This window comes from Rhea pennata, chromosome 27, assembly GCF_028389875.1.
Source record: "Rhea pennata isolate bPtePen1 chromosome 27, bPtePen1.pri, whole genome shotgun sequence".
Classification (NCBI taxonomy): domain Eukaryota; kingdom Metazoa; phylum Chordata; class Aves; order Rheiformes; family Rheidae; genus Rhea; species Rhea pennata.
Window position 1 is genome coordinate 5,371,922 of NC_084689.1, and position 20,650 is coordinate 5,392,571.

General features: G+C 50.8%; 1 protein-coding gene across 3 annotated transcripts in view; it reads right to left on the reverse strand.

Moving 5' to 3' along the window:
* Nucleotides 1–20,650, reverse strand: part of LINGO3 (leucine rich repeat and Ig domain containing 3) — a 41,187-nt gene that overhangs the window by 7,722 nt on the left and 12,815 nt on the right. For 2 of the 3 annotated variants that reach the window (XM_062596065.1, XM_062596067.1), the window contains exon 2: nt 19,001–19,095. The exons of the other annotated variant lie outside the window; for it this stretch is intronic. The gene's annotated coding sequence lies outside the window, so the exon portion shown is untranslated. The remainder of the gene's footprint in view (nt 1–19,000; nt 19,096–20,650) is intronic. 3 annotated transcript variants of the gene reach the window in all.

Genomic DNA, 20,650 nt, shown 5'->3' on the forward strand with positions numbered 1-20,650 from the left:
AGAAACATGGCTCCTCATTGCCTCGCTTGCAGTGTTTTCATCCCAGGACTGCGCCTCTGGGCAAAGCTGTTTGTCTCCAGTTTTCCTTCCCCTCCTGCCCTTCCCACAGCGGAGAGCCAGTATGTGCCCTCTGGTCCCCTTCTTCCCACAGCAACACAGACTTTAACGAGAAGAGAAAATGGCAGGGCATGAATCAATCGTTATATGAATCAGAGGACAGTAATGAGAAGCGAAAATGCCATGCCAGGAGTGGGATTTGCTGACCCTGCAGAGAACATCCCAAGGTCTAGAAACAGTAGGAGTGTCCGCTCTGCACCCAAGGACGGCACTGCAGGAGCAGAGGCTGGGGCAGCCCTGAAACGACCCTGAGGCCATAGCAAGACAGGGATCCTGCAGCTGCGTGCGGGGAAGATAGGGTGCAAAGGGCTCAGCTCGGGTCTGGGTATGTGCTTCACCCCCTTCACTGGCGTGGCCAGGGTGCGATGCCTCCATTCCCACCACCTCAGAAAAGGGTCTCCATCCATTACTGGACCAACCCAATCCACAGCAGCAGCTCCTTTTGCACATGTGGCCACCACCTCCTCCCCCTCCTGCTGCTCCTCACTGGGATTTATTCGCTTTGCACCTCCGTGCTAATGTGTCTCTTTGTCTGAGTGCCTTATCAGTGTGCGGCAGCAACAGCTCACTTCCTATCCACTGCCTATCTGCAATATTTATCTACGGGCCTCTGCACTCGCTGCACTGGAGCTGCCTCTCACAGCAGAGCCCGTCTGTCTCCCGGACATCTCCATTCCCACAGCCTTGGACTTCAGCCCAGGGGCACCTCTTAGAGGCAGCAGCCAAAGGACAGCAGCTCCTCCTCTGGGCACAAGCAGGGATTTAACCTCTTCCCTGCTGCCTTTAATCATGTCTGGCAGCTCTTGGGCTCATCCTGAGCGACACGGGAGCCGAGCTATCCCCAGAGAGGTCAGCAAGATGCAGCTAGCTGGCTCCAGCTTCCAGTTCTGGTGAAAGCTGGTATCTCGGGTGACCGGAGCTGATATTTTTAGAATAAAAGGGAGGTTGGAAAAAACCCTGCTTGTTGCCTTTTCTACTGGTGTAGATTTTTTTTTAAGGCAATTTAAAGCAGTTTTATAGACAGCTTTATCAAAAGTGACATGAAACTCGCTGCTGACACCTTCCATTTACTAACTCTTTCCCTCTGCCTGCCTTCTCTATTATTCATATTTCCAATAACCGGTCCAACACTGGTGCCATTCTTTCCTATTAAAAGCTCCTGCAAAATCCAGTGGGGGAGAAAAGAGAGGCCAGACTCACCCAGCACAACAGGAGGGACAATTTCTGATTTCTCCTGCAGTTACTCAGAGAGTAAAAAGCCCCCCTCTTTGCTTGACTCTTCTTGGATGGGGAGAGGTTGGTGCACCTGCACCCAGCATTGCTGCCCTCAGCAAAGGCTTAAATGGGGAGAGCGGCAACCACCTCTCTCAAGGTGGTGGGGAGCCCAGTGCACAGGTGGGGAAGCTGGTCATATCACCCATAGCACGAGGATGAACTGGTGACAGCACTGGGACAAACTGGTGTGCAGTACTGGTGAGCTCAAGCCAGTCCCTGTGAAATCTGAACTGTGTCCCCGGGGCAATTTTGCCTCTCAGTTCAGTAATTTTTTGGTCAAGCCTGAGTAGGAAGAACCCTCTGGCGTGCTCTCCCATGTATCCTCTGCCTTTTTCTCTCCCTCTGGGCTTGTGCAACTCCCAAAATACAGCCATGTCAGAGCCTGGCACGGCATGGAGCATCAATTGATCGCCCACCAGGCAGGCGGCACGGGATGGTGCCAGGATGTCACGACGTCCGGGGGCGCTGTAACGTGTGCCAGGATTGCCTTGGTTTCTCATGTTTGAGCTGGCCATGGCTCCAGCATGTGTCTTTGCTCCCCACACTGTGTATTGCCCTCTCTCCAATCCCATCTGAGCACAGTAGCAATCTCCGAAAGCTCAAAAGGCAGGATTTAAAGAGGCTTTGTGCTTGGTTTAAAGTGTAACGGAGGGAGAAGGAAGGAGCCGCTCTTCCTCAGATTTCTTCACTACCATGAGCTGTATGAGAGAGGCTGCGGCTCTTGGTGAGGAACTGTCAGGGGCCAGGGCCGTTTCCCAGTCCCAGGTCCCCTCCTGGACAGGCAGCATGCTCCCACCCTACCCCTTTGCTAGTGAAGATGTGTAGATGGGGAGCGGAGGGCCGAAGCCTCTCCCAAACCTTGAGCTGGCTTTCTTCGGCCAGCGCTTCTTGGTACTTGCTGTGCTCCCCTGGCTGAGCTCCAGAGCAGGTAATTACATCCCGTTCCTGGAGTCATCCTGCACCATTTGGCCAGCGAGCTCCCCAGATGCCTGGCGAAGGCCCCGGCCTTTTGTCCCCTCTGCTGAAATGCTGCGAAGCAGCTCCAGGAGTGACCACGCTCCCCTGAGCAGGGCATCTCTAAAACATCTCACACACCTACCTGTTCTCTGCGGGCTCCTTGCTTGGATGTGCTTATCTGCCACGGGGTTGGCAGACATGTGACAGACACTTGGCGAATGCTCAGGCAATGCTGTCTCCTGCTCACTGGTGAGCCAGCCTGCATGGCCACCCGGCTCTCTAAGCCTTTTGTATTTCCCAGGCACTCAGAAGCTGTTACACTAATTACCTTCATTAAGCCAAGCACAGACTCCTGCTCATGCTTCCTCCTTCTAAGCAGCACTGTGATGCTCCCAGGGAGCACTAGGATGAGTGTTGGAGACTCCCAAAACCCTCCAGGCTGATGAGCCCAGAGCCTTTTTCCGGGACCTCACTCTGCCTTCAAATGTGAATCGCCAGAAGGGAAGGAGGAAGAGTGCTGGGCATCCTTGAGTGGGCATGGCTATGGACCGATAGGCAACAGTGATCTTCTCAACTGCTCTGTTCCCAGCAGTTTCCCAATAGCTCCAAACTGGCCCCCAGTGTCAGGGCACGTGGCAGAGCCCCTCTGGGTGGTTACACCCCACAGCTCGGAGGAGCCCAATGAGAGCTGCACAGGAGCATCTGTCACAGCCCAGGGCCCTGGAGAGCTCGAAACGAGTGATGGAGCAGCAAGCGCAGGAGAGCACATGTCAGTGACTGACTCTGTCCTTGGCAGGAGGCATGCCAGCTTTATTTGGGCCCTTTCCTGAGCTCCTGAGCCTTGGAAAAACATCTCCAGCAGGCACACGGATCACACTGTTCATTAAGGATAAAAAAGCCCTGTTACCTTCCCTCTCCCACTGGACTTAGCTCCAGAAGGTAGGACATTTACAGCCCTTTTTGTGCATGCATTGAAGGAAGGATGCAATCTCAGTGGCTAATTTCCATCCCTGATCCTATTATCCAAGCTGAGCAGTTCTCTGGCAATAAACCCATTGCTCAGTGCAATTTAGGAGCCACAGGAAATTATCTTTTAAAGACTTTTTATGTGTCTTAATTTTGCCACATTTCCCTTTCTCTTTAAATGAATCAAACAGAGAGGGAAAGCATTATGTTTTTTCACACAGCTGCAGGCAGCAAGGAAAGGATTAATAGCCAGGCTGGATGCTGAAGCACGTTTCCCTGCTGGGTGACAACCCACTGGGATGGAAAGCCCACTGCTGCTGCCACGACGCACCACTGGTAGGTGGCATTTTGCAGCAACAGGTTCCCGGGTCTTTTTGGTGCCACAGTGGGATACCCATCTGAGAACGCAAACAGCGCAAACAACCTCATGCAGCTCTTCCTCTCTCCACTCCAACTGCACAACTCCTGTGCATGCGGCATTCCAACACCGCTGGCATAGGACTGCTCAGAGCTGAGTCGCTGCACCTGATGGGATGTTCTGCTGCATGTCCAGTGATACGTGCTGCCCCGTGGGCCCCATACAATGCCCAAGCACCAGAGAGTGGACAGGCCAGTGCATGACTTGGATCTGGAGTTGTTTTTCCTAGATGCCATCTCATGGGAGACTGCTCTCAACTGTGTCAAGAGCCATTTCAAGATTGGCTTTGCCTCACTGCCAGCCTTAGGAACTCGAGACAGCTTTACAGCTATGCACTTCCAACTTAAATTAATCTACTCTGTTTAAAAGGTTCTTCTTTCCTAATAGTCACCAGTGCACTTACAAATGAACTTTTTCTGCCTTCACTGAGCTGCACAGGAAGGATGCCTGCAGACACCAAGATAAGAATCAGCCTGTGATTCTTAACCTAGAAACAGCCTGTGTTTGAATGCGGGGCCAAACCCTGGGCTGGCGCTTTGGGGGTGACTGTGGTCTGAAAAGCTTGGCCGTGCCCTGCATCCACTGGACCAGGTCCCAGATGGGGCAGCAGATTAGTGTGCCAGCTATCTGTTGATTCTTCTGTTGCATTCATAATGAATGAGCCCTCTGTAACTGTACTCCACTTTTGGTTACTGATTCTCTAAACAAAGGTACGAACGTGCTTGGGTTATTTTACTCGGGTAAAAGGCAGCAGTGAATGGGAGCCGAAGCTCCTGTGCGACAGGAGCTTCCCTCTCCCTCTCTGTCCTTCCCTCTCTAAAAACCGGAGAAGAGGACCTAGCCAGGCACTGCAGCCCATGCTGCCCAGAAGCCCTGTCCTGCAAGTACCCAGGAGAGCAGGGCACTGTCCCAATGGTCTCATCAAAGTCCATGGTAGGTGATTACCAGCTGCATTGCCTGGGCACTCATCTTGCCCGTTCTGATGAGGGCATCCAGAAGTGGCATGATAAGCTTCGACCCCGAGGGCTATTTCCAGCTGCAGAGATACCAGGTCCCTTCACCCTGAAGTGGCCAAGGGGGCTCCAAGCAGATCCCATCTGGCAAAACCAAAACTGAGTAGAGGAGAGCAGCATGATTTATTAATAGCACATTACGCTGATATTATGGCATTCTCCAGGGCTTGCCTGGTCTCTAGGGGGCAATGCCAATTAAGACTCTACTTGAAGGCCTAGATAGAAGCTCTTCTTCGCATTTAATTTATTTTTAAAAATAACATGCCCGCTGCACACAGGGATGAGGAATCGAGCCAGGAAACTCCAAGGCTTAGGGTTTCTAGCACAGCACAGACATGGCTCCACTGCACACTGGAGACCACAGATTTGATAGATAGGTAGGGGAGGGAATTGTGTTTGGCCATTTAACTTCTGTGCCCCAAGGACACCTGAAGGTCCACCTTGGAGAGCAGTCACCCTCCCTTCCAAGCCACGACATACTGCCATCAACTCTGTTTTGTCCCAGCCACTAACAGCACAATATTTCCTGAGATGCACAGGTTAGCTGGCAGGAGAAACCGTTGGTCTCGTATTTCCTGACTCTAAAACGTTCAGTTACCTTAACAGCCAGGCAGCCAGTTCTGCAGGTGGGTTTTTGCTCCTGCATACCACCACTTCAAATAAAAAAGGAGTGGCAAAGTTTCTGCTACTTCAAATGACTGATACTTCAGAGGCAAATACTCTGCATTCCCAACTCTTTCAAGAGCTGCTCTTCCTCAACTTTCATTTCTCCCTTTTTCTGAATAAAGGCCAGAAAATAAGCCAAGTTTGACATTTCTAGGTTCTCCTTTTTTGACATCATGCAAGTACAAATACTTCAGTCAAAGCAATGTCTTGTTTTATTCTTCCAACTACTTGCAGAATTCCTGCTTAGACTTTCTTTAAAAAATCCATAACTCTTGTTTAAAACAAAGCACTCATTAGTTCCCCTTCTCAGGAATCTGCTTCAGGAAGTTAGGAGCACCCAAAGATGAGGTTATGTGCTCTAAACCAAGGCTATTGATATGGCAAGCTGCTAAAGTTTTCCCAGGGATACTGTGTTTAGTGGTGCCCATAACAAGCAATAGTTCAATAAGGTCCTTGTGAAATGGAGGGGCCCCAGGGGAGGATCAAGAAATCCTCATGTAAGAGGGGAGCAAACAGAGGGACAGAAAGCAATGCTTAGACCACCAGGCTCTTTGGAAAGGCTAATCCCCAAAACACTGACGCTGCAGAGAATAACAGGGTGATAATATAAACACCCCAATGAACAGATGATCTGGAGGTGGCAGTGCCATCTTGCCTGTGACAGCACTTTTCAAACTCAGCACAAGATAAGAAAAGGTAATTACAGGGATCACACGAAAACCTACCCCAGCTGAGAGCCAAAAACTCCTGAAAACATCCCATACACCCTTCCCAAGCAGGTGACAAGATGCCCATTTACTGCTGTTGGGCTCAGAGTCTGCAGCAAACCTCTGTCCTGGTAGTGAGATGTCCCAGCTGCTTCACCACAGCTGCCCTCACTTTGTGGTCGCTATTCCCAGCCTATGCTAGTTTTCTGTGCCAGCTCATTTTCAGATAAGATAGCAATATAAATGCTGTGTTCCCACCCCAGCAGCAGCCATACAGATGGCAGCCTCTTCCATGCATGTCCTGGGGTTGTGATGAACACCCTTGTACAATACTATTGCCCCAAATGGGAATTTGCAATCATTCTGAGTGCTGTGTTTTTGGCTGGGTTTCTGAGACGGATGGAGAGACTGAGTAAAATGAGTCATTCCCTGCCTAAGTGACGAGGGAAAGGATATTTCCCCTGGCTGTGGCCTGTTTATAGCTTGCTGAGAATGTTAATGGGAGAGTGCCGGACTCATCTGTCAGCACAAGCTCCACACGTTCCCCAGTCTCACAGTATCAACTAGACGAGATCTTGATTAACAAGAATGTGAATATGGTTGCCTTAAGCAGGCTTGATGGCTCATTCGGGACTCAAACCATTCACAGCTGCTGGCACAGCCTTTGAGCGGAGGATGGGTGCGCTGAACACAGATGCCAAGAATACCGGCATCCACATGCCAGGCTGAGACCTCACTCTGACCTCTGCTTCCTTGGTGGGGCACTGCACACCAAATTTTGCCCAGGTTTCCAAGCAAGCCCTTACATAAATTTCTAAGGCATTGAGCAGCTCAGTACCAGAAAGCCAGCCAAGATCATCCCTGTGCCAGAGCTCCAGTTCAGAATTTGACTCCTTTCTGCTTCTTCTCTCAACCCATAAGGACAGATGCTACAAAAGAGCATCTTAGATCTTAGGTCATCAGTCAACGGGGGTCTGAACATTTAAGAACTGATGGTTGCTGCTTCCTTTAGACAGCAGAAAGCAAAGGCTGGTGTCTCGCATGGCAGGCAGTCTGCTGCGCTTCCTAGAGTTTGGCTGTAATATGCCCGGGCTGAGATGTGCCGCTGAATGTCTGCTTTCTGCACGCACAGAAGCACACTGAGGCTTGCTTGCAAACTCTCCTTCCTGGCCTTCACTGCCTCATTTGCCACAGAATAATCCCTTTGTTTGCCCCCAGGCAGGAGGGGACCAGAGAGGCCCTTCATGTTCCCATTTCCATCTGTTGTGGTAAAGGCTTCGGTAGAGGCACAATCTGCACGTAAATACGGCCTCTTTGGGGACCTGCTGTGGGTTGGAACACGCTCTGGCTGCACATCGCCAAAAAGCTCCACTTCAAAGATTTCCATCCCAAAGCCAAAGTATTTCTTCTGCCAGTTTATCTGGTCCCATTTCCCCAAGGACAGCAATTTGCTGGGACGCCTTGTGGGGGGATTGCATGGGTTGTGCTGCTCCTCCTGTAACCGTTCGCTCTGCATGTGAGCTGAGACAGGATCTGGCCATGTGAAGAGGTGATTAGGTTGTGCACTGGGATCTTTGCGCGTAGGGACTGGTAGCACTGAGTTTTTAAAAGCTGACCAGCCTCTCACTTTGGTAGGGTAACATTATCTTTTCATCTCTCCCAAGTACATTGGCCAAGCCTTAACTCCCCTTCCCTGCCCAACTTTGCTTTACTCCCTTCTTAGCTGCTACGGAGTGAGGAGGTGTTGGAGAAGAGGGATTATTCCTAATTTAGCTGGTGTTTATGCCCTTTCAGACCTTGCAAGGATGGGGCCGCGGAGCTTCAAAAGCAAGCAGGTCCTGGTGGCGTTGCTAGCTGAGCAAGGCACAAGGTGTCGTGCTCCCAAATGTCTCCAGAGGCCTGTGAGAAGCCTCCTTTGGCCCTCAGTTCTCTTGTTTCGAGAGATTAGGAACGGTCCTGGCTGCTTTCTGCAGATATGGAGACAGCTGCGGTCTCTGTCGTTGCTCCGCGCTTCTCTGAATCCCTCCCCGCTTCTTCCCCTCGCCTACCCCTGCTCCTTCTGTTTCTCATCTCGTTCATGCTGCAAGATTTCCGGGGCGGGAAGCCTCGCTTGGAAAGAAAGTCACAGACATCACAACAAACTTGGCACGAGAGGCACCATGAACAACCGCTCGATAATTCACAACGTGACAAAGCCCAGGAGCAAAGTACAACCCCGTAGAACGCAAAGCCAGCACCGCAGGGCGGCCCTGCGGCCCCGGCCATGTCCTTCCTTCCCTGCAAGAAACCGCTGCGCCCTCAACTAAGCCGGGCCGCGAGGAGCAAGACCAAAAGGTCCCGAATATAATTTTGGGGATGTAAAGGGAAAAAAGCCGGCATCTCTGGGACGTCACCTCCTTGCTCAGCTCTTGCTACGGCTGGTGGGGCCTGGCAGGATTAAACCTCGCAGCACCAGCAGATGCCCGCACGCCTGTTGTTGGGGGGGAGGGGGCTTCAGAGCAAATTTCTGAGCCCAAATGTGAAGCTGGGGATTTGAATTGTTTTCTTTTTCCCCCAGCTGATGCCACCAAGGGCCCCGTTTGCGGGGGAGGCGAAAAGAAGGTGAGGGAAAACCCTGAGGCGGCGGCGGGGCAGGGCCTAGCCACCGGCGTTGCCTAGCAACCGGCGGGGTAGGAGTGGGGGGGGGCCACAGGGACCGGCCTGTGGGGGCTTGGGGGAGCCTGTGGGGCCTGGCATTGTGGGGCCTGGCGTTGTGGGGCTGCGGGGGCCAGCACTGTGGGGTTGCGGCTGCGGGGCCTTGGGGCTACGGGGAGCAGGGCCACAGGACCCTGCCGCCCTTGGCCGAGCAGAGACTTGGCAGTGCTGCGCACTATAGGGTGTCCACGGGCTCCAGGCCCATCTGCAGCCAGCCCAGAGGCTCTTCTTCAGAAAGGGCTCAGATGAAACCCTGCAAACTGAAACATGCTGGGAGTGTTCCCCCCAGGCGATGTGTTTCTGTCCTGCCGTTTGAAGTCTTTGCTGCAGCCTCCCTTTAAAGGGGTGAATGGGGATGGCTAAGGCACGCCTGCAGGCTGCAACAGAGCAGATGTTACGGCAGGAGGCTTTATCACACCAAGATATTAATGTGAATGTGGCTGATTCCAGGTCAGGGGAGCGCCTCTGCTTCTGCAAAGAGAATGGGATTAGCAAATCCAGAGAGGGAAGCACGTGGGAGATCCCAGGGATCAGAGCAGGACACATGCAGCCCTACCCAGATGGACAGCGAGGATGGATGCCTCCCCAGGCACCTGCACACCTGGTACGCGACCGCAGCGGAGCACAGTGCTGCCTGCAGCATAGGGCAGCTCCTGACAGCTCACCATGATCGTGAGACAGACAATAAATTGACAGCCCCGGGGAAGCTCTAATGTTCTGATCATAGAGGACATCCTGGCTCCAATAATCACCACTATTACTAAGGAGGGAGAGGGCAACTAATGCCCAGTACTTGGCACAGCAGCATAGGTAAAGGGATCCTTGAGAGGTGCAGGCTTACAAGGTGGTTGATGACCATCTCACAGGAAAAGGACTCACCTAAAGGCCTGTTTCTACCTGGGCCCTGCGCAGAATTGCTGTTTGGATCACAGCAAGATCCAAGAGGAAGAGAGCATGTAGAGAGCAATTAAAAAACCTGCCAGCATCCCCCAAATCTCCATTAATAAGGCAACAGAGACAAGCCAGAAGGGACCAAGGCACAACAACCTCCAACACACTTATCTCTTGCCCCTAAACTCCCCCTTTATTCAAGGGCATCAGAGGAGCAGTCTACCTGCCAAAGAAATAGTTGTACCCAACAAGCATGTGATGTCCCAAGAGCCCAATGTTAAACAGGCAGGGAAAGAAACACTCAGCTCTGAGGTGGGGAGCTGAAGGGGGCAGCCACATGAGCCTTCCCCAGCTCCAGGAATGCCACTGTGAAGCCTAGAGGCAAGATAGACATGTCATGTTGCACCTCTTTCTGCTCCATCCCTAGCCAGGCATGACTCCTCTGCTCCTGCTTGGGGCTGAGTGTGGAGCAGAGCCACACATTCAAAGAAGCACTGGCACGAATCCATAGCTCTGCACTGAAGGTGAAGATGCACATGAAGAAGGATTAACAAGACACCTCGTGTTCCTACTAAAGCTCTCTGTGCCCACATTAAACCTGCTGTGAGAGAGCAACATGGTATGCTTTGATAGAAGGATTAGAAGGTTTTGCTGCTGCTCTTGGGAGCGCCCCTTCTGAGCTGCTTTGTTGTGTGGTGCTGAGGCTCCTGTGCAAAAGGCAGTGAGTAACTCTACACCTCCTGCACACCTCCGCTTCCTTTCTCTTCTACCACAGAGCTCTGCTCTCTCTGCTTTCTGGGATGCCAGCTCCTTGCTGTGGAAGAGTTTAAACTCAGACTGGACTTTGATGTAGATGCAGAGGAGCAGGATGTTGCGGAAGCATCCTGCTTCTCTCCATCTGCCCCTGTAGTCTCTCCCTACCTATTAGATTCCCAAATCCAATTCCTTCTTCCTTCCTCACCACTGCAGCAGAGGGGGCCATGCTTTGCATGTAGCCATTAACACCCCCAAAACAGGCCTCAGCTTTGCAAGGACACTAAGATTTGCAACTGCCTCATGCACCGCATTTCATGGCATGCTGCTGTCACTCCGCAACCTGCTGCAGTGTTCCATGGAAGCCCTGGATCTGGTTCAAGGGCTCAGCCTGCCTTCAAGCCTCTACTCCAAACCCCTCAGAGCCTTTCCCACCCCATGGAGAAGAAGTTTTGTCTTTCCAAGCGCCCAGCAAATACCTCTCCACCGGCTGTAACACGGCCTTCATGGTCAGAAACCAAACCAGTCCCAAACTCGACCCCATCCCACAGAACAGCTTCCTGCAGGGAGGAAATGTAGAGATAGTACTGGCACTGCTTTGAAGTATGTTAGCAATGCCATCTCACTGAATGCGTGTAGCACAAGAGCCTCAAGCACTGTGGGTAAAGACTGCACCAGATAAACTCTAACCATAGTTTTTCAGCAGTCAGCAGCACCCTACTTGCTTCTAAAGGGAGCCTCTGCCTCTCTCCCCTGTTATGCCCTATGTTCTAGCTCCTATCTAATGCCAGTGTTACACTGATAATTCACACCAACATCCACTCCCCCTACAGCACAGACAGCCTCACACGAATTCATAGAAGATTTTTTAAAATAAGATACTGTATTGCAGGACTAGAAAAATGTTAATTTTCCATGCACTTTCTACATGTCTTCATGCACTGTCTACAGTTTCCTGGTCATGCTCTGTTCTTAATTAAGTGCCCTAGGAATCCATGTGCAGTCTCCTAACATTGGTGATAGAATGAGGTAGGAGACAACATGCACAGCTATGGACAATAACCTATTTACTGCCTGTGATGTGACTGCTGAGTGTTAAACTGAGCCTCCTAGCCCTCCTGCAGCCTCTAGTTTTGGGCATAGTGTTTGCAAATGTTTGCTGCTGCTCTGTCTAAACGCACCTCATTCTAACCACATAGACAAGGCCATCTCTCCTGCTCCACTACCTGACATCTTTCCTTTCTTTGCTATGTGACTGGCAGAGCTCCGAGTAGGAACAGATTTCACCTGATCAGGGCAGCAAAAACAACACAGCTTATGCTGAGGAGTGGAGGATATTAAATCAGAGCTGAGACATAAATAAAAAGACAGAAAACTCAGAGGGTCAAAGGAAGCCAGTGATTTTCCCTGTGTGTCGTTCCGACGAGACTACAGTGATCAGGCAATTAGCAAACCATGCATGAGAATAATCCAGCTGAAGCAGAGAGAGGGAGAGCACTAGGGGTGGAAAGAAAGAAAATCAATCACCAAATCTAATGGAGAATTATCTAACAGAGAATTATTCCTAATCCCATCAGAATCTAGCTGGGAAACAAATTCTCCTGTCTCTGCCACTCTCTGTGCATCCAGAAGTTGTTTTTTCTAGGTCATTTCATTTGCAGGCTGTTTGCCTGCACAGTAGAAAGAGAGCTTGGGCAGGTGGGATGTTGAAGGGAAGGGCTGAATGAGCAAAAGGGGAAAACCGAAGCAGAGAGGCACAAATGGCCATGATAGACTAAGGGGTGACCTCAAGAGCTGCATGCTTCTGCCCTCCTCATGAGGGAGGCCATGGCTGCTGCTCAACAGACAGCCTTGCACGTGCTAACACCCATGTGCCCAAATGTGAGAGGCCCCAGGGAAGAGGGAGCATGCTAGCTGGCAGAAGAGGCAGCCTGTGGGCTGGAGGAGCCCTTTTGGCCAGGCCTGGGAGCCTTCCCATCCATGTCTCTTGACGTGCATTTGTCACGTGGCACCTACACATCCCTGTGTTTTGAATGCCTCCAAAAATGGCTCTACAGCCTGTCACAGCACTGCTGCGGTATGTGTCTTGGTGACCCAGAGCGGACTTGTACGGATGAGACCTGCAGCTCAAGAGATCCAGAGGCTCCTGCCCTGAGCTCCTGGATTCTCCTCTGGACTTGCCCAGTGGGGGCACCGTCTCGGTTTCCGCAGAAGCCAAACAGACCTAACATCATTGCCTACTTTTGCAAAGGATTTTCTGCTAACTTATCTGATAAAAGCACATGAAGACCTTCGTGATTCTTGGAGGAAAATCATTACACAGGTGCACAGCATCTGAGGACTGCTCTGGCAGTAAGGTCAGATGGCATCACACCTCCTTTGGTTGCACTGTTTCTACAGCTTCTGTCTTCCTTGACACTTTTTCCTTCTCCTTTCTCACTTCTCTCTGCCATCTCATCTGGCTAGGAGATTCGTTTGGGCAAAAGCTCCCATAAGATTTAAAAGAGCTGCCCACCCCACCTGGCTATTCACCCTCTCCTGCTTTCCTTCATCCTCCCACGCCAGGACCACCTGGCGACCCTTAGAGCAAACTCCAAAGCATTTCTTAATCCCTCCTCAGTGGTAGTCATCAAAGGTGTCAGACAAGCTCTGCATTACAGGTTCTTCTAAGTGCCTGCTGCACATCATCAGGAAGTGCTCCAACAATTTGGTTCACACATGCACCAGCCTGTTCTTAAAATGCTACAGCCTAGCAGAATAGCTTGGTAAATGCCCCAAAAGGGGGTTATGGCTGGAGTTTACCAGGACACTAGGTGGGTGAACACCCCAGCCATAATTACATGCTGCTTCACAACATGAGAAACAGCTCAGCAGTACATCACTGGCTGGCAAACAACTTATGTTCTGGATACTCTCACTTAACACACGAGACGCCTGTGCCAAACAAATGAAATCACAACCCACTTGAAACTGCTCAAATAGAGGCACATTTTATTAACAACTTACAGAAATAAGGAGAGAAAGCATGAAATCAGAGATGACTGTATGAGGAGACAAGCTCCTTCTGGGTCACTGCAAAAAATGCCCCTAAGCAGGACTTAAAGGGACTGTTTAAAAAACATGAAAACCTTATATAGTAGTGAGTTATTTTGGTGACTGACAGCTGCAGCATCTTATGACTCTCCCCTTGCTCAACAGCCCAAGGTCTAGGGGCCAGCCAAGATGATGCTAGAGCAGCAAGATTGCACAAGCCTTCAACAGAGCCAGGTTTTACACTTTCCACCTAGCAAAACCCATGACCAATGTACTCAACAGGCACAACTACACAGGAAGCTCCACTTCCCTTTCACATGGAAACTCCTAGCCCTCACAACTGCTGAGAAAACCCCAAAACAAGGATTCCCTAATGAGCTAAGAAACCAAGGAAGCAATTCAAAACACTGCTTATTTTTAGAGATAACCTCATGATTCTTGAGCATGTGGATGAGGCAATACTGTGCAGGGAGCCACAGATTGGCAGCAATCTCCTTCTCTTCTTGATAGACATTATGTCTGAATCTCTGTCTCCACAAGATGCTCCCATGAGAGAAGACATTTAGATACAACCACAACTTACAACATTTCAAAAAGGTCAATGTATGTACTAGAGAATGAAGCACAGAACCTATTGATACGCAACAGGGACTTTGGGGAGGTAGTTAATATTCCATGAGCATCTTTATTTCTTTACCAAGGTGAATAACAGCTCTAAAATGATTGCTGGGGAATGGGGAGCCGAAAAGGTAGGTGCTATACTCGGATTTCAATTCAAGGAATTAGACTAAACCATCTTTTTCTCTATCCAGAACTGAATCTGAACTATTACTGTGAAATATTGGCTGAGAACAAACCTGACTTGAATCTGAACAACTTCAGTAACTGCCAGACCACACTGGAACTATGATATCGCTGACTTTGACTTTCTGCCATCAACTGTGCCCAAAAATGCCTTGTTGCAAGGAAGCTATTCTGCTAGCATGTAGCCTCAAACATTCAAATTGAATTTGGTTTTAAGTAGTGGAAGTTTTAATTGCAGAAACAGGGTTCACATTTTTCTTTCTTTCTTTTATTTTTTTTTAATTTTTATTTTTTGCAAATACACAGAAGATTAAAAGATGCAGCTGGGTCCCACAGCCAAAGCCAAACAAAATAACGCCCATGCTGATCTCGGCAGAGCAGAAAGCAAAGGCAGTCCCCTTAAGATGTTCTCCCAGATGCACAGCCAGATCTTAATTTTTGGGGACTTCCAGCAAGTGCAGCACAGTGAAAACTTTTAATTTTTGAAGGCATGTTGCCATGTCAGGCTGGATCCTGGTATGTATGATGGGGCTCTTCCTGGATCATTTGTCAAAAAATTTACACCCCTTAGCTTTCTGTCACAGGTACTGTCTGCTGGCTATATCCCCGTTGGCATTCTGGTATCCTTGTCCATTAGCACTCATCATGTTGGAAAAGGAAATGAAATGCTGTGAAGATTCAGGAATGAGTTCAGAGGGCAGCTGGAGTCTAGGAGACTCTATCTGTAAAACTTTCACCTTCCTTCTCTTTCACCAATTTGCAAATTACAGCCTCAGTAGGTCTGGGATTCACCCAGTTATACCTCCTGCTACCCCATCTGCACGGAATCAGGGTCCCAATGTTTGGCCATGCTCAGATTTCTTCCCTCCTCACACTGCTTCAGGCCTACTGCCCTTATATAGCGTAATCTGATGGAGGACCGGGAGCAGGGACGGGGAATCTGAGCCCCCCGGGAAACATCCTCCTGGCATCTGTCATTTTTTACAGCCCCCCTCCACAACGTTGCTGAGAGATTTACAAAACACAAACCCATAACAGCTCTGGCAAGTGCAGACACGACAGTAAGGCATGCATGTATCCTGGCTACAAGCATCATGTCTTGGAAAATAGGGATACGCTCTTGGCACCAGCTCCTGCCCCCACAGAGACACAAATAAAGATCAGTAAATCAAAGAGGGGAAATATGCCCTTCTTCTGTAGCTACTTCTCTTCCGTGTCTTCTTGAAAGTGAAGTCTCTTTGCTTGATTGTCTCTTATCTCCCTCTCATCATCTGGTAGGGGTCTCCAGACAGTTTTGATTGGCATTGACTCTCTTCTCCAAACTGCTCAGCCCTCCGCTTGCTCTCCCCCTCCATTTTGGGCCCATACATTAGTATCTCAGCTCCATTCAGTCTCCTGAGCAAGGCTTCTGCCAGCCTCCCAAGGCTACTTCTGCATGGAGGGGAATTGCTCCCATGATGGGAGACTGCTACAGAAGGTCCCTGATGGGGCACCTACCAAAGGCAACATCTACCAAACATGGCTTTGCACGGGGAAATGGCCCAGCTTTCCTCAGCGTGCCATGCTTCACCAGAGCCACGTGGAATAGGATGGACAGAACACAGCGGAACCCTGTGAAGCAGGACATGCCACACTGCCCCATCCCTGGCTGACTGCAGGCTCTGCTGGGACACCTCCCATGCTCGGAGCATCTATTTCCCACAGAAACATCACCTGAAATGGCACCCAGCTCCTCTTGCCCAGAGAGGGGTCCTTGTGCCTTCACTCCTCACCCGGGAGCGTGCTGCAGGCAGCTCCATAATAAACGAAATACAGGAGTAGGATGATTAATAATCATAACAGAAAAGCATACGCTGTAATTATCCACCTTTCAGAAAGCTGATTAATGACACTGCTTGGGGGTGTGCAGAGCACTCGGGCTGGCACACAAATCCACTCTCGCCTTCCTGGCCTGAAATAGATAGGCCCTAGGTTCATCCCAGCAGGAGAAATGAGAGCCAGGCCTGGGTCTGGCCAGCAGCATCCAGGCAACTCCCGTCTTGTTACTTCAGAATCAGTGGATTTTGCAGCAGCCTGAGTCAAAGTTGCTTCCCCACAGGCTGTTGCTCCCCCAAGGATACTGTTCCTGAGTGCACAGCCCCATGGGGAGCTAGTGACCATGGGCACAGGAGTGCTGGGGTGCTCAGCATGTCAGAAAGCTTGGCTTCCTGTCAGCCCCAATGCTTGGACCTTGGCTGCTGGAAATGGAGGGTGTAAGGGTGAGGAGGGAGTGGTAGGCAAGAGGGAAGGGCCCTGTGCAGCAATGGCAGAGGGTCAGGAAAAGGCAGGCTCTTGCTCCTTGCATGCCACTGACAGCCAGGCACTACTGAGGCACTCTGGTCAGGAGGGACACATCATTCCGGAGGGTTTAATTTGATAGGATGGCTGGATTCACGGGTAGGATGAACAGACTGACAGGCCAGACTGACAGACAGATGTCTGTTCTGAGGACAGTGTGGGAGAGAGAGAGACATGAATGGGAAACAGCCCTGCCCCAGCAGGACTGCTCTGCTTTTTGGAGCCTAACAAGCTTGTAGGTCTGAGACCAAACCTCTTGGAGAAGAGGGGCACAGAGGGATGAATGCCAAAGATCTCATGCCTCCAGTCTGCTGGAAAAACCTACTCTGAGCAGTAATCCTGGGTGAGGGGCAAGTGGAGTGACAGCCTGCCTGACATGGCCCTCTCTGCGCCTTTCAGCTCCGCTCAGCATCAGTCCAGGGTTGAATGCATTTTTTTAAGACCTGTCTACAGCTGTTGCATCTAAAATTTTATTGCCATCCCAATTATGATCATGCGAGCAGCCAGCAAAGAAAGCAAAATGCCATTACAGGGTGAAATAGTGCTTGACATTGCATTTTATACCCTCGTCCTGCCAAGCAGGAGACCAAACTACCTCTGCTTTAATGAGTCACTGAGAAGGGAGGAAGACTGGAGATGTTTTTGCAGCACCGAGTACTATGGAGAGCAGATCCAAAATCCACCATATACAGGCAGCAAAACCTCTGCAAAGCACCTGACAGCATCCCTAAACCTGTCTCCATGTCTGGGGGAGCTGTGTAAGAGGCAAAATGGCAGGATCTGGAGCTGCACCTAGCCATGCAGCCCTTGAGAGACTTCAGCTGCGCCAAACCCATGTTTCCTCAGGACTGGAAACATCTTCATGGAGTAATATTTGGAGCAAGACACGCTGGCATCAGGCATCAGATCTACAGCTTTGGGGCATCAGCTGTGGCTGTGGGATCAGGAGAGCATCTCCCTAGCCATATGCATTCCTGGACAAGCTCCCAGAAGGCAGAAACCTCTGTGTGAGGAAGCAGAGCTGGATTCGGGAGGGGATGGAGAAAGGGCAGAGCCCAGGTGATGCTCAGGGCTGTGGAATGAGCATGGCTGGTAGCGGGATTACAGCTCTCAGAGCCCATCTAGAGCAGTGCCCAACATCAGGCAGGCTTGTTTGCCTCATTCTGCAGCTGCGCAGCAATTGTATCCCAGACCTTTCACGGAGGATCAGCTGCTGTCGGATGCAGCACCCAGGTGTAAATGCTCAACACGAGGCTGCAGGTTGTCACCTTGCTTTTGGTGGCTGCATGCCAGGAGTGGTGCTGCCGCGGGCCACCCTCCCTTGCTGGGCTCAGGCACGGCCCTGCTCCATGAGACTGTATCATTTAACTCCCAGGCTGGCATCTTGACAACACAGAAAGGGCAAAGCCTCCAGAGTTCTGCCTTCACTTCTGCCCTTTCCCAGGACTATGTGGGCTCAGCTGCTGGAATCCCAAATCCCCATCCGCCTCTGTGAAACCTGTTCGTACAGCTCAGCTCCAGACAGAGCTCTTCAGAGCAATCCCTCGTCCAAGGTGCCTGAATGTCCACCCAGGGTGATTAAAGCTGAGGTCCCTGCTCCTGTCTGTCCAGCAACCTCAGAACAATTACCAGATCTGAATACCTGTAACAGCCTTGAGCTTAGCATCAAATCATCACTCAAGTTGCTTCATGCTCAATTTGGGGATGTGGCAATGGCAAGAGATTTCTCGGCCGTTATGTGGAATAAACCTCACGGTGCCAGACTTAGCGGTACAGAGCTCTTACAGCTGCAAAGAAGAGGGCAGAGGGAGAGGAGAGAGCTAATGTCACAAAGCAGAGATGGTAATGAGCTAGAAGTGAGCTGGATTTCATGCACCCCAGCATCAAAGGCTCCTGAGATGCTGGGTTTCACCCCAGGTTTTTAGAGAACCAAACGCCCAACTTGCACTGATCCTGAACTCAGACGATTTTTGCACATGGCTCTTTTCGACTTCCCTGCTTGAGGGGAACTGGAGAGGCAGTTGCCTCCCTGCTTCTTGATCTCAGCCTGCCCTGAGTGCTACCCTCCTCTTGAAGAAGACCAGTGTGGCAGCTGAAGGGGCAGGTTTACTGCTGTAAACCTGCCTGCAGACGCTCTCTGCTCTTCCTGCTCTGCAAAACAGGGCATGGATGGACGTACAGGATTTTGTCTATCAAATGGCACCCAAACTCCCTCTTCTGTGCTTATCCCCCTTGTCCCTGCGCCCCTCCGCTGGGGTTTGCCACTGGCAAGGATGCTCAGTTCACCCTCTCCAGGTCCTGCAAAGCCACCTGGTGTGGGCAGGAGCCCCCACTTCAGTGCCTCGCTCCGAGCCCCGGCGAGCACTCACCGTTCTGCAGGTCCGGCTCTGCATTGGCATTTGGCTCTGCTGTGGCATTCGAGGCTGGGGAGGTTTAAATGGCAAAGTGTCCGGCCATAGCTCGTCTGGACAAAACAGCACAAGGAAAAGACTGTAAATTACCTTTACAGACCACAGGGTCCAGCATAAAGATCCTGAAAAAATGTCACTGAGCCCAAGGTCATGGTGCACAGCCACGGACAGGCGACGTTCCAGCGAGAGGAAGCAGTCTTAGCCTCTCTTCAGCCTGACGTGTGATCTGAACACCGCAAGTCTCCTAATTTATATAGCACTTTGCACCCTGAAGGATCCCCTTACACACAGGACAGTGCCTGAACCCAGCACTGAAGGCAGCCAGCTCTGGGGTGGAGCAAAGGAGCGCGCAGCAACGTTGGCCAGGAATCAGGTGCAGGGATTTCAGCAGGCCATGGCACCTACAGGATGGATGCCTCCTGACTGCTTTTCAGGAGTCCTCTCACTCAGGGTTTGCCTCAGCCGGTGTTTGGATTCGATCCTGACTTTGCAAGCAAAAGTGCTGTTGGCACAACGCCCCCCCCATCCCATGTTCCTGCCAAGGGGACCTAGAGGGTATTTTCTGGGATTCAAGAGAAGCATTTCCAAAGACTGCAGGACATGAATGTTCAAGTGAACATTTTTGCTGCAGCTTTGCTAAAGCATTTTGAACTCTAGATCAGACTAAAGCTTAATTTGCCTGCAACAAAGAGAGAGGGAATTTTAATTGCTCCCTTTTCTTGGCTGGGGAATACAGCTCATGTTGGTGAATAGACAATAATTAGTCTAAGGTCCTGTTTTGGCTACACCTGCACAGAGATATTACAGATCAGGAGCTGGTATGACCTTTCATTTGGTGAACTGAAGCTGAGGAAGTTGCAACCTTCCTCCAATGTGCAGGGCTGGAGGCACCTGAGCTTGGGCGCCAACTTGTCTCTCCCCCCCTGTATCTGCCTCATCTGTCCCATCTGCCATAGGCTGCCCAAGGGCAGAAAAAACTGGTGAGGTTAATTCCCTCCTACGAGAAGGCTTGAGGAGCCTTAGTCAAAGAAGCTTTCCCCAGGGATTTGCAGCAGAATGACGGAGGAATGAAGACCCAGCTCTGAAGTGGCAGTCAGCCCCAGGAGCATGTGGCTCAAACCCCGTTAGCACTAACAGGAGACATCTCTGCTGAGCCTGGGGAGCAAAGATCTGGACCTCAGTATGGTGGTGTCTTCCCGCATGGCCAGTGCATCCTCCCAAGGCTACCCTGGCCTCTCCCAGGAGCCTTGTCTCCATTAGGAGATGACATAAAGAAAGGACAAGAGGTCACCTTCTGGGGTCCATCCGGTCCCTAAAGAAACAACACACTCTACAGCACTCCAGCCAACCTAGCATCACTTGAGAAAGTCATTGCTACCTGCAGAGCAAAAGATGGAGGGTTTCCTCTAAATTCAGGCTGGCTTAACGCTCGGCATGAACACTAAGGCAGAAGGTGATGGCCAGAGCTCAGCTGTGGGGACAGAAGTCCCTGGCTATGCCTCCCCATGTGCACAAACCTTTTAAAGTCTCCCCTCTCCTGGCCATTTCTTTTTAGGGGTTTCACGCACTTTTCCCTGCCATGGCTTGTGCTCTGGTGAGGGGATTTGT